We start from the raw sequence: 14761 nt of genomic DNA, 5'->3' as shown, positions 1-14761 counted from the left end.
TGTCTCCACCGTACCCACTGATGAAATATTTGAATTCCTCCTCCGCTCTCTGCTCTCAGGAGCCACCCACAGTCCTGATTATTTTTGTTCTGACCACGTGGCAGCTCCACCACCTGTGAGCCCCTCTGAGGGGCAGAGGCAACTTTTAGATAACTTCCTGAAACACCCAAGAATTGCAAGAGACCCAGGAAAAGGGATGCAAAGGCTTTTCTCTCACACCATCTCATGTCTACTGCACCTTTCCCAGGTTGATCTCTGGCTCTGCTGTCTCTTCAGACTTCACACAGAAAGAAGATGCTCTGAGGTGCCCCCAAACTCAAGGGGAGTCTCCCTGGTGTCTGCCTTCAGCATCCTCCTCTTCCTAGGGAATCATGCTTGATCTCAGCTCCCCACGTGACAAAAACAAGATCTTCCATCATCCTGAATCCTTCCCTGTTCTCTAAAAACTCAAGGGACTTTGTCTCTCTCAAAAATCTTTGTTCTGCCTCTATTACCAGAGGTTTTCAAAGTAGTTGACTCTTCAGAAACTCGACTGAGTCTAAACCCATCCTCTTCCCGAGCAGTGGATGACTCAGTGGGTGGAGAGCTGGGGGCAACAAGCGAAGTGAGGAAAAGAGGAACATCTGTTGTTTTCTTGGAGTTTTATCTCACCACAGCAGAACCCGTGGCACCACAAGAGCTTAGTAAATGGGTTTATAAGTTTAGGTAATGCTTTATTTATCTAATCCTTTGGGAAATCTGCAGAAGTTTTTTTTTTTTTCACTCTAACAGATGTTCACTACCTGCAATTCCCATTTTTTTTTGTTGTTTTTAACAATTCTTGATGGAAATATTTGTACCACATATTTCACACCTTACAAATTTATTCAGTGCATAATCCAGAAGAAAATGGCCTGATTTTCAAAAGAAAGTTGTCTTATCAAGAATATTAATTATTACCTCATGCTATTTGATAGTTCCGGGCACTGTCATGGGTTAGGGAAATGGGCAGGGTGGCTTGACTTCTACTACATCCTGGCTCATCTCTTATTCTTTCTTTCACCTCCTTTCTTACCTCAGCTTTTCTCAAGGCTGCTAGCATTTCTGGAGGCCAGGAGGAAGGCCCAGGCACCCTTTCTGCCGATGAAAGATTGTTCTTGCTTTGCCAGGTGTGGTCCTTGGGCCCTGGCATCAGCATCACCTAGGAGCTTTCAGAAATGCAGGATCCTGGACCCCTCCCCAGATCAACTGAATTAGATTCTGCATCTTATCAAGACCCCAAGGTGATTCATGGGCACGTTAAAGTTGAAGAAGCACCACTCCAGATTCAGTGCTTCCCAAACCAGACTGAGTCCTGACCTCACTCCCAAGACATCTCAGTTCAGTCCAGGCTCAGATCTGAGCTAATGTCCTACCCACCCGCCCACCATGTAATTGTGATAGATGACCTGTGGACCAGCACTGAGCTGACATCCCTAGGTATAGAATAATTCCCAGTATAGGCTGAGCTAGGACAATTGTCCCTCACCTAGAGTCTGGACAAACGGTGGGGCAATAAGTCAGGGAGGCAGCTAATAGGAAAAAGAATGATGGAAAAAAGCAGCCTCAGACACTTTTTTGTACATAAACCCCATCAGTTTTATTGCAATGATAAATCATTGCAATTGTGGTTACAAACACACGTATACTTTTCCCCTGCTCATCCCCCAGATTGTATTTTTGTGACTTATTTTTATCCATGAAACATCCCTTGGTATCTACCATGAATTGCTTTGACCTGAATTGCAATTTTCCCTGGGCTAGTAACATGAGTGTGGCCTGGAGGGGGGAGGGGCAGATGGGATGGGATCAGCTGGGCTCTTCTGACTCCTGTCTGGATCTCATAACTGTAGGTCAGGAGAATGTGTTCTGGAGCTAGACTGCCTGGTTTCAAGTCCTGACTCCCATTGTCACCGAATGGTACAGTACCAGTTTGTTCATTCATTCTCTCTCTCGCTGTTTTTTAAAGATTTATTTATTTATTTTAGAGAGAACTTGCGCAAGTGGTGGGGGGTGAGTGGAGGGAGGGCAGAGGGGGAGAGAGAGAAACAGACACCCTGCTGAGCACAGAGCCCAACTCATGACTGAATCCCAGGACCCTGAGATCATGACCTGAGCTGAAACCAAGAGTCAGACACTTAAACAACTGAGCCACCCAGGCGCCCCAGTACCAGCTACTTCAACCTCTGCCTCAGTCTGCTCATTTATAGTACAGAGAGGATCACAACTGCACCCAGCTCTCAGGGTGAGTGTGAGAATTATATGAACTAGTACATGTAAAGTGCTTAGAACCATTGCTAATACATAGAAAGTGCTCATTGTTATTATTATTTTTTTTAATGATTTTTTTATTATATTATGTTAGTCACCATACAGTACATCCCCGGTTTCCGATGTAAAGTTCGATGATTCATTAGTTGCGTATAACACCCAGTGCACCATGCAATACGTGCCCTCCTTACTATCCATCACCCGTCTATGCCATTCCCCCCACCCCCCTCCCCTCTGAGGCCCTCAGTTTGTTTCTCATAGTCCATAGTCTATCATGTTTCATTCCCCCTTCTGATTACCCCCCCTTTCTTTATCCCTTTCTTCCCCTACCCATCATCCTAGTTCTTATGTTCCATAGATGAGAGAAATCATATGATAATTGTCTTTCTCTGCTTGACTTATTTTACTTAGCATTATCTCCTCCAGTGCCATCCATGTTGCAGCAAATGTTGAGAATTCGTTCTCTCTGATAGCTGAGTAATATTCCATTGTATATATGGACCACAACTTCTTAATCCAGTCATCTGTTGAAGGGCATCTCGGCTCCTTCCACGATTTAGCTATTGTGGACAATGCTGCTATGAACATTGGGGTGCATATGGCCCTTCTCTTCACTACGTCTGTATCTTTGGGGTAAACACCCAGTAGTGCAATGGCTGGGTCATAGGGTAGCTCAATTTTTAACTTTTTAAGGGAACTCCACACTGTTTTCCAGAGTGGCTGTACCAACTTGCATTCCCACCAACAATGTAGGAGGGATCCCCTTTCTCCACATCCTCTCCAGCAATTGTTGTTTCTTGCCTTGTCAATTTTTGCCATTCTAACTGGCGTAAGGTGGTATCTCAGTGTGGTTTTGATTTGAATTTCCCTGATGGCTAATGATTTTGAACATTTTTTCATATGTCTGTTAGCCATGTGTATGTCTTCATTGGAAAAGTGTCTGTTCATATCTTCTGCCCATTTTATGATTTGCTTATTTGTTTCTCGTGTATTGAGTTTGAGAAGTTCTTTGTAGATCTTGGATACCAGTCTTTTATCTGTAGTGTCATTTGCAAATATATTCTCCCATTCCATGGGCTGCCTCTTAGTTTTTTTGACTGTTTCCTTGGCTGTGCAGAAGCTTTTTATCTTGACGAAGTCCCATAAGTTCATTTTATCTTTTGTTTCTCTTGCCTTTGGAGATGTGTCATGAAAAAGGTTGCTTTGGCCAATGTCATAGAGGTTGCTGCCTATGTTCTCCTCTAGAATTTTGATGGATTCCTGTCTCACATCGAGGTCTTTCATCCATTTGGAGTTTATCTTTGTGTATGGTGTGAGAGAGTGGTCAAGTGTCATTCTTTTGCATGTAGCTGTCCAATTTTCCCAGCACCATTTATTGAAGAGACTGTCTTATTTCCACCGGATGTTTTTTCCTGCTTTATCAAAGATCAGTTGCCCAAAGAGCCGAGGGTCCATTTCTGGGTTCTCTATTCTGTTCCATTGGTCTATGTGTCTGTTTTTGTGCCAGTACCATGCTGTCTTTGTGATCACAGCTTTGTAATACAGTTCGAAATCCGGCATTGTGATGCCCCCAGCTTTGTTTTTCCTTTTCAACAGTTCCTTGGTGATTTGGGGCCTTTTCTGGTTCCATACAAATTTAAGGACTATTTGTTCCAGTTCTTTGAAAAATGTCCTCGGTATTTTGATCGGGATAGCATTGAAAGTGTAGATTGCTCTGGGTAGCATGGACATTTTAACTATGTTAATTCTTCTGATCCATGAGCATGGAATATCTTTCCATCTTTTTATGTCTTCCTCAATGTCTTTCAAGAGTGATTTATAGTTTCTAGAATATAGGTCCTTTACGTCTCTGGTTAAGTTAATTCCAAGGTAACGTATGGTTTTTGGTGCTATTGTAAATGGGATGGATTCCCTAATTTCTCTTTCTTCAGTCTCATTATTCGTGTATAGAAATGCAACTGATTTCTGAGCATTGATTTTGTATCCCGCCACCTTACTGAATTGCTCTATAACTTCTAATAGTTTGGGAGTGGATTCTTTTGGGTTTTCCATATAGATTATCATGTCGTCTGCGAAGAGAGACATTTTGACTTCTTCTTTGCCGATTTGGATACCTTTAATACCTTTTTGTCGTCTGATTGCTGTTGCAAGGACTTCTAGTACTATGTTGAATAATAGTGGCGAGAGTAGGCATCCTTGTCGTGTTCCTGATCTTCAGGGAAAGGCTTCCAGCTTTTCCCCATTGAGAATAATATTTGCAGTAGGCTTTTCATAGATGGCTTTTATGAGATTGAGAAATGTACCCTCTATTCCTACACTCTGAAGGGTTTTAATCAGGAAAGGATGCTGTATTTTGTCAAATGCTTTTTCTGCATCAATTGAGAGGATCATATGGTTCCTGAGACTTTTCTTGTTGATATGATGTTTCACGCTGATCGATTTGTGAATGTTGAACCACGCTTGCATCCCAGGTATGAATCCCACTTGGTCATGATGGATAATCCTTTTAATGTACTGTTGGATTCTATTAGCCAGGATCTTGTTGAGGATTTTGGCGTCCATATTCATTAGGGAAATCGGTCTGTAATTCTCCTTTTTGATGGGGTCTTTGCCTGGTTTGGGGATCAAGGTAATATTGGCCTCATAGAATGAGTTTGGTAGCTTTCCTTCTGTTTCTATTTTTTGAAATAGCTTTAGGAGAATAGGTATTATTTCTTCTTTGAATGTTTGGTAGAATTCCCCAGGAAAACCATCCGGGCCTGGAGTTTTGTTATTTGGAAGGTTGTTTATCACTGACTCAATCTCTTCATAATTAATTGGCCTGTTTAAGAAATCAATTTCTTCCTGTTTCAGTCTTGGTAGTTTATAGATTTCCAGGAAGGCCTCCATCTCTTCCAGATTGCTTAATTATTGGCATATAGCTGTTGATAAAAGTTTCTAATAATCCTTCCAATTTCATTGGTGTTGGTCATGACCTCTCCTATTTCATTCATAATTTTATTAATTTGGGTCCTTTCTCTTTTCTTTTGGATAAGTCTTGCCAGTGGTCTGTCAATTTTATTTATCTCTCAAAGAACCAGCTTCTAGTCCTGTTGATCAGCTCTACTGTACTTCTGGTTTCTAATTCATTGATTTCTGCTCTAATCTTGGTCAACTGCTTCCTCGTGCGTGGATTAGGCCTGTCCCTCTGTTGCTGTTCCAGCTTCTTGAGGTGAGAATATAAAAACTGCATTTTAGATTTTTCTATTCTTTTGAGTGAAGCTTGAATGGCTATGTATTTCCCCCTTAGGACTGCCTTTGCAGTATCCCATAGGTTTTGGACCGTTGTGTTTTCATTCTCGTTGGTCTCCATAAATTATTTAAATTGATTTTTGATTTCCTGGTTTATCGAGTCATTCCTGAGCAGGATGGTTCTTAGTCTCCAAGTGTTTGAATATTATTATTATTTCTAAACCCAAATAGAAAGGCTTAAGCCACTTTTATTTCCTCCTTGAGCCATTTTCTAGCTGTGAGACCTAGAGTCAATTTTTTTGTCTCTGAGCCTCAGTTTCCTCATCAGTAAAAGAAGATAAGCATGGTGCTTACCTCACAATGGACTAAGAGTAAAATGAGAAGATTTTTAAAGAAGCAGCTAATAGAGTATCTGACACATTTGGGCTCTGAGCAAATTTTAGCTCATTTCTCTCCTTTGCCATGAAAACAAAGAGTCAACACAACTAAATATTATGTTACTTTACATGCAATTCCCATTCAAGATGCCAGTCCCAGGAAAGACCTATTCACCCTTCAGGACCCAACCCAGGGTGAAGCCTCCCCACCCTCCCTCAGGGACCCCATCACTCTCTATTCCAACCTCTCCCAAAGCATTTAGTGCACTGGTTCATGGCATGTCTGCTTGCCTGTACATCCCCTAAACTCGGCTGTGTACTGCTTGGGGGCAGGTATCCTATTTTATTCATATCTATATCTCCAGTACCCCACACAGGCCTTACCCAGAGCAGGCAGTGTTTGTGGCATGGAGAGGTGGATGAATTGGTCAGTGGGTGGGAAGATAGGTGGATCGACGAAAGCCTGGGGAAGTTCCTTAGCCCTCTTGACATGGAAAGATATAGAGGCCTATTTAGCTCCTGTTGTTTCACAGTTGTGTTGGATGACTGGAGCTACACGCTCCAGATAAAGAGTGCAGGACTCGACTATGCTATGAATAAGGAACACTTCATTTTCATCCAGGTGCACATACAGACAGAAATAGAAACAAGTTCTTAGAGTTTAGGTGGCTTCAACTCCATAGCTGAAGAGTATGTATGTATTAGGGTTATTCAGAGTTTATATAAACCCTTTAGGATGGTGTCCTAAGTCCTCTCCACTCTGGCCCCAACCTCTACTCCCAGTCTTCCCTCTTCACTACTTCCTGAGAACTGATCAGTCCAAGAGCATTTTCCAGATGCCCATCTCAGTCAATTGCCCCCTCTCTGCACACTCAGAACACCACTGAATTTTTGTCTTTGCTTTCTATTTTACAGATAAGGAAGTTGAGGATTAGAGAGATTAAGTAATTGGCCCAAGCTCACATAGGTAGTAAGAAGCATAAAGATTTGAATGTGGCTGCATAGCTTTAGAGCAAATGCTCTTGAACACCATGCAGAGAGCAGGGATATTAGGTTCTTTTAGCAGGTATGTCAGTAGTACTCCGGAAAAAAGGTGCTGATGTGTTGCCAGAGTAGAGGCTGAAGTTCAAAGTGGGGTCAAATTAACAGTAACGATTATTCTTTCATTAGCACTTTTTCCTACTTGCTACTGTAGGACTTAAAACCAGTGCCAAGCCTCCCCAGAATCTGCTTATATTGGGGAATCCTTCTTTTTTAAGATTTTATTTTAAGTAATCTCTACACCCAATGTGGGACTCCGACTCACAACCCCAAAATCAAGAGTCACACACTCCACCAACTGAGTCAGCCAGGCCCCCTTCAGGAATCCTTTGAGATGTCATGGACATTAAGGCCATGTTGGTTACTGACACGTGATGGACCTTCTCTTCATCTGTGTTCTGGACACCTTGGATGAGGCTTGTTAATGCTGCTCACTAGTAGGACAGCATCATATTTCCCCCAATTTACCAAAACCATCTTATAGTTGAGGTATAAAGCAAGAGAATGCTTGCCTCCTTTATTATTTCCCTTAGGACTCTGAACTCCAAAGCAGTTTTAGATTATCCCCATGTCCCCAAGATTTTAGCAAGACCAAGTCTTTTTGACGAGACAGTCAATCACTGGGCAACTGACCAGTCCCTAGGATGGACCCTCCACTCCTGTTCTCTAGATCTCTACCTTCTACCGCACTCATTGTCCTCCCTCTGTTTCCAGAACCAGACTCAAGGTCTGCATTTGACTTTGAAGCCTCTCTGGACTCTTGTTCCCTGTAAATTTCTTAGGGTAATGACACCACCTTGTATTTTTTTTATGGTTCTTTTCCAAATAAACAGTGCCTCTTTGAACTTCGCCTTATTAATCTTTGTCACTAACCTTGGAGATAGGCAAGCCTGGTGTTAATAACTGCCTCAATTTGTACGTGAGGGAGCACAGACAGGTATTAAGGAAATACAGAAAATAGCATATGATCCCTGAAGAAAGGCCAGGATGACCTTGTTTAGCATAGGTGGAGGTACCTGAGTCACCACACAAGCTTGCTTTTCAACTTCTATTACATTAAAGTCTCTTACCTAGTAGCTTGATGGGGACCAGATGTCCCTTTTCTAAGTTTAGGACAAAATGAAAAGAAACACTTTTCCTGCAGACTTAGAGTCAGTGTGTAGAAAAAGATGATGATGAATACAATGGAATGGCATTAGGAAGTGAAGTTGCAGACAATGGCTAAAATGAGCATGGACTTCCATTTCTTTGGGATTGCTTAAGGACTCTCTGAGAGTATAAACTGCGTGACCACAGGACTTTATCTTGTGATTTTGGTTCTTTATGTCATCCCATTCCCAACGTGACCAGAAGAAACTGGGAATAATATTTTCCAAAGAAGTTTCTGCTCTTCAGAGAAGAGTAGCTTATCTGTTCACTTAACTTTAGGAAATTCTGGGTTAAGAAAAGCTAAACGGGTTGTTTTTTGTTTTTGCAATATTTCTTGTTTTTGCTCTTGGGGATATGAATCTCTATGAAAAGAAAATATTTTCTATTTTCTCAAGTATTTGTCCACATAACTCCTTCCTCCCAGAATATTTTTTGTAGGGCCCAATTTCACAAAATGCACTTTGAGAAACATTGCCTTTGATCCAGTGTGTGGACGTTTCTGTAGAAATGTGTTTGCTTCCACCCTCTGCCTGCCCCCCAAAAGGCAGATACAGGCCCTTGAAACAAGGGATGAGAATTGTCTCTTGCTTGTGGGTGTTTCAACATTTTCCTTGAGAATGTCATTGTGTAATAAAATACAGTTTCTCCACCTCACAAGGCTAAGGGAAGATGGGGATAAGAATGAGTAAGCCCTGGAATTGTCAGAAGGCCACTTGGAGTTCAATGAGAACATTAGAGACCAGGAAAGAGAGGGGTATGAAAAGTGACATGAGCATAATGGATTTTATCCAAGGTGGCCTCTTTTTTAAAATCCCTAATCTCTCTAGTCTGGCCTTTTTACCCAAGTCTTCTAAGACATACCTTTATCCTAAGCAACCCTTCCTTTTGGCCCTGCCAAGGACTAACTTTTTCCTAGGCAAAACCTTTTGAAGAGGTGGTAGAGTCTGCCCTTGGGTTTGCGACAGCAGAATGCCCAGGAATCCAATTAATTCTGAGGTCCAAGCTCAAATTCCCAGTCCCTGGCCTTCGTGGTTTCCGGGCTCTGTGTTCATTTCCCGGATCAGGCCATGTTATGGATGGAATTTTGTTCTTCCCTCCCCCAAATTCATATGTTGAAGCCCCAGCCTCCACTGTGACTGCATTTGGAGATAGGGCCTTTAGGTAAGTAATTAAGGTTAAATGAAGTCATAAAGGCAGGGCCCTAATCCAATAGGACAGGTGTTCTTATAAAAAGAGGAAGAGACAGGGGCACCTGGGTGGCACAGTCGGTTGGGTGTCTGACTCATTTTCGGCTCAGGTCGTGATGTCAGGGTCGTGAGATAGAGCCCTACGTCGGGCTCCACACTGGGAATGGAGTCTGCTAAAGACACTCTCTCCTTCTCGCTCTGCCCCTCCCCTCCCCCACTCTCTCTCTCTAATAAATAAATCTTAAAAAAAAAAAGGTGAAAGAGACAGATACCAGAGAGCTCCCTCTCTCTATAAATGTACACAGAGGAAAGGCCATGTGAGGACGCAGCAACAAGATGCCATCTGCAAGCTGGGGAGAGAGGCTTTACCACAAATCAACCCCAGCAGTACCTTGAGCTTGGACATCCAGCCTCCATTATGGCAAGAAAATAGATTTCTGTTGTCAAAGCCACCCAGTCTGTGGCATTTTGTTACGGCAGCGCTAGCAGACTCGCACAGGCCATAAACATCCAAACAGGTCTCTTCAACAATTAGGAGAAATATCGGTGCAGTGAAATTCCCCATAGCCTTCTTCAAAGAAATACATTCCTGGGACTCCTTTTGCCCCATTGATTATTCCTTACTCACTGGCGTCTATAATTCAGAGAAATGTTCCGCTGCCTTTGAGCATCCTGTAGAATAAGGATGCTCAACAGGAGAGGCATCACGTAATCTCCACCATAGAAAGACTCCCGCAGGGACCAAAGAACACAGGCAGAGAATTTCATTCTCCTGGCATCTCTGCTCCTGTGCAAACAGGGGTTGCTGGAGAAAAGATTTACCCCACCGCAGAAAATTGCCATGAAGTAATTGCTAATGACTTTCCAACGACTACTGCTTGGTGCAGAGCACCTGCAGCTACCCGACACAGCACAAATCCTGACATTTTGGCAGCATTTCTTTGTCTTAAATCATCTCATTTTCACAAGCAACTGGAGCTGCCAAAAGCCCCAGTGAACAAACACAGCCTGGCAGATGTCACGATGGGACCAAGAATACAAGGTCCTGGAAAGGGGACTGGCAGGCTTACACACCTCCTTAGGTCCCAGGAGACGTAGGGAAGGCAACAGACACAAACTGACCTGCATGTTAATGTCTCCAAAGTCCAGAGACTAGAACACGGGAGACACAGGAGGAGAAATTGATGTGGAAGTGTTTTAAAGGGAAATGGCACACTTCTCACCACTCTAACCACTGAGGAGATTTTCAGATTATTCAAAGGCAAAGGCAGCCTACAAACAAGGTACAAGCACATAAAACATGTTTTTAACTGGAAAGAGCAATCCAGAGCTATTTTAAATGCTTCATATAATAGAAATATTTATATTTAAATAGAAGGAAGAAAAACAGTTAATTGGATTCTTTTGAAAGAAGGACAGTTAAAACATATTTTCACAATAATCGGTAGCATCTTGCCCAGGGACACTTGTGTCTCCAGGAGTCCCTTAGAGAGTATCGGAAATCACCCCGTCTGCAGTGGCAACCTCTTGGATATATCCTTTATACTGCTGCCTGCCACCATGAGTTTTTCAAATGCAGAACCCTTTACATCATCCCCTTACTTAAAACCCAACAGTGGTCCTTTTTTGACCTCCAAATGCAATCTAAAATCATCAGCATGGGCCACGAGTTTCTTCATAATGGCTTTCTGCCTATCCCTCTGCAGTCATCTCCTGGCCCCGGACATCACCCTATAGTATCACTATCCCAAACTACTTGCTCTCTTCATCTCCACAACTTTGCATGTACTGTTTCCTCCTGTACTCTGCTGAGTGAATTATGACTCATTGTTCAAGATATGGTTCAAATTTATCCTTCTTTTCAAAGCTTCTCTGATGTCTCTAGGCCATGTTACTTGCTCCCCCCTCTACACCCACAGAATGCTCCATTCTTCCCTCTGATGTAAGGTTAGTATTTGGTACTGTGACGGGATGTATTGATAAATGTTGGGATGGTAGGCCCAGGGGGCAGATACCTTTCTTATTCCTCTTTGAACCTTTTTGATACCCTCTAGGCTGAGCACATCATCTGTTGGCCTAGAAAGATATTTTCATATTAAAATATGTAGAAACAAACAAATGAAAAACACAAGGTGATTCATAAAATATCCCAAAGCATATGGAAAAGGTAATGTTTCCTGAAAACTTAGAACAGCATATATATATAAATGTGTTTCAACAACCAAGGAGAAAAGAAAGAAGGAAGGAAGGAGGAGAAAGGAAAATTTTAGAAGGCATTGGCTTGGTGTCTTTAAAAAGACATGGAGGACATGACCTCCAGAAAATAGGATCAGGGAACTACAAGGACAGGAAGGTTGAGATGCAAGAATAGATATGATAGGAACTTGTGGAACTGGAAGAAAAAAAAATACAAAAAAGCAAGGAATTACAAAATGCAAAAGCAAAACCGAGACTGAATTAGAGCCATAAACAGCTATTTCTCATAGTTCACCTATGCCCACCTGGCACATCAGATCCTGGCTTCTTCCTTCTGCCTGGTCTATGCTGCAGAAGTCCTAACAGATCTTCTGACTTAGCCCTCTCCTGTTGTGACTCTCTACTATCTGAGGAATCTCAATTGAGGTACACGGTGACAGGAGGGGTATGTAACTAGCCTTCTTGAATAGGTAATCAGCTGCAACTTGGTCACTAGATGCCAAAAAGTTAAAGAAAATAAGTCGTCAAAGTGAGAAAAAAGAAAAACAAAAATAGAAATAGTAGTAAAAATAAGAATAGAGATAAGGATTCATTATCTTTACAAAATTGGTATTTTGCTTTTTTAAAGATAGTATATTAGGGATCTGAGTCCAAAAGCAAAGTCAACAAAAGCAAAAAGAAACAAATGGGGCTACATCAAACTAAAAAGCTTCTTTCTGTGCAAAACAAAGGAAATCATAAAGAGAAAGAGAAATCTGCCTGCCAAGTGGAAGAAAATATTTGCAAATCATATATCTGGTAATGGGTTAATATCCAAAATATATAAAGAACTCCTATAACTCAATAGCAAAAGCCCCAATCTGATTAAAAAATGGGCAGAGGATCTGAATAGACATTTTTCCAAAGAAGACCTACAGATGGCAATAGATAAATGAAAAGATGGTCAATATCACTAATCGTCAGGGAATTGCAAATCAAAACCACAGTTAGGTATCACCTCATACCTGTTAGAATGACTATTATCAAAAAGACAAGAAGAAACAAGTGTTGGTGAGGATGTGGAGAAAAGGGAACTCTTGTGCATTGTTAGTGGGAATCCAAACTGGTACAGCCACTACAGAAAACAGTACAGAATTTCCTTAAAAATTAAAAATAGAACTACTATATGATCCAGCAATACCACCTCTGAGTATTTATCTGAAGAAAAAAAAACACTAATTCAAAAAGATATTTTTATTCCCATGTTTATTGTAGCACTGTTTATAATAGCCAAGATAGGGAAACAACGTAAGTGTCCATTGATGGATGCATGGGTAAAGAATATGTGGTATGTATGTATGTATGTATGTATGTATGTCTATATACATATACAACAGAATTAAACTTTGCCATTTGCAATAACATGGATTGCACTTAGCCATTATGCTAAGTGAAATAAGTCAGACCAAAAAAGAGGAATATCATATGATCTCACACATATGTGAAATCTAAAAACAGACAAACAAATAAGCAAAAAAAAAAAAAGCTCCTAGATATAAAAAACAGATTGGTGGTTGCTTGAGGCAGAGGGTGGGAATGGGTGAAATGGGTGAGGGGGGTCAAAGGTACAAACTTCCAGTTATAAAATAATTTATGGGGATGTAATGTACAGCATGGTGATTATAGTTAATAATACCATATTGTATATTTGAAAGTTCCTAAGAGAGTAGACCTTAAAAGTCCCCATCACAAGAGAAAAAAATTATAACTATGAATGAAGACAATTATTAACTAGACTTATTACTGTAATCATTTTGTAAGATATATAAATATTGAATCATTATGTTGTAACCCAAAACTAACATAATGTTATATGTCAATTATACTTCAATAAAAATTTTAATAAAGATAATAAGTTATATTTTTATGACAAACACCAGAAAATTTGGAAAATACCCTAAAAGCAAGTATTAAAAAGAAGTAAAAACTATCCCCAAATTACCACTAACATTGTAGTTTACATTTTCCCAAATTTTTTCCATGATAATATGTAAAAAGTTACATAGTTATCCTATACTCATACTCATATCCTACATCATTTCCTTAAGTCCTTCTTGAAGATATCCTATTAGAGTAAATAAATCTAGCTGCTATAAGAGATAAACACAGAAATCTGCATCTAAAATGATTAAAGTGTTTTACTTCCTCAGATCACAGACCACTGCAGACAACAGAGCCATTCTGCTTGTCACACTAAGGCTCCTTTCAGCTTGTGATGCTAGGAGCTCAGAGGCAACATCTTCATCATGCCTCCAAGGCCACTGTGGCTGGGCTTCTGAGAGTACAGGGCTGGAAGAAGTGTGCATCAATTCTGCGGACATGCATGGACTTGATTTCAGTCACAGAGGTAAGGGTCTGACTCCAAAACCAAAGGTGACAAGAAGGAGTAAGGATATAAAATTTAGCTGCATGCACAACACAAAAGGAGACACACAGAGATTGGTGAGCAATAGCAGTCTTTGAATTGTGGATTTCAAAATATGTCCACCAATTATCTGGTACTCCTCCCTTCAAAAGGTAGAGCCTAATTCCCCTCCCCTTGAGTGTGGGCTTAAGTTCTAATAAAGAAATGCAATGGTGAATAACTTCTGAGACTAGGTCGTAAGAGGCATTGCAGTTTACGCCTTGCTCATTCTCTCTTCTTTCTTGAATCACTTATTCTGAAGGAATGCCAGCTGCCATGTCAGGAAGGCACTCAATTAAACAGCCCTGTAGAGAGGTTGAGGTAATATGGAATTAGGACTCCTGCCAACAGCTACCAGCAACTGAGACAGACTTCTTCTTAAAAGCCATGTGTGAGAGGGCCATCTTGGAATTAATCTTCTAGCCCCAGTCCAGCCTTCAGATGATTGCAGCCCTAACCAACATTATGACTGCAACCTCATGAGAGAGCCAAACTAGAAACACCCAGCTAAGCTGCTTAGATTCTGACACACAAAACCCATGTGACACAATAAATGTTTAATATTTAAGCCACTAAATTTTAGAATAATTTGTTTTGTAGCAATAGATAATTAATGCAGCGTAGATTAACACACACAGCATAAGCCTAGGCAAAGTGTCACCTTATCACCAAGCGGGACTTTGGGCCCAGACCCAATATCAAACCCTAAGGAAGCTCAGTGACTCAATTCTTAAACGTGGCAGCTATGAGAGTAAGGGGCAAAGCTGACAGACACCTGCTCCAAGCATTTCCCTTAGGCCCAGATGCATATTCTGACCCTGGAATTATTGCCATGGAAACGGGCAGGT

General features: G+C 41.2%; 1 protein-coding gene across 2 annotated transcripts in view; it reads left to right on the top strand.

The window, feature by feature from the left end:
- ELMO1 (engulfment and cell motility 1) overlaps positions 1 to 14761 on the top strand; it is a 690097-nt gene that overhangs the window by 116396 nt on the left and 558940 nt on the right. Inside the window, exons 7-8 of one of the 2 annotated variants that reach the window (XM_057304123.1) lie at positions 1872 to 1938; positions 13660 to 13856. The gene's annotated coding sequence lies outside the window, so the exon portion shown is untranslated. The remainder of the gene's footprint in view (positions 1 to 1871; positions 1939 to 13659; positions 13857 to 14761) is intronic. The other variant, XM_057304122.1, reaches the window with a different exon arrangement.

This window comes from Ursus arctos, unplaced genomic scaffold (assembly GCF_023065955.2).
Source record: "Ursus arctos isolate Adak ecotype North America unplaced genomic scaffold, UrsArc2.0 scaffold_3, whole genome shotgun sequence".
Taxonomy (NCBI): Eukaryota; Metazoa; Chordata; class Mammalia; order Carnivora; family Ursidae; genus Ursus; species Ursus arctos.
Note: the sequence above shows the minus strand (reverse complement) of the source record. Positions and strands in the feature narration are given on the sequence as shown.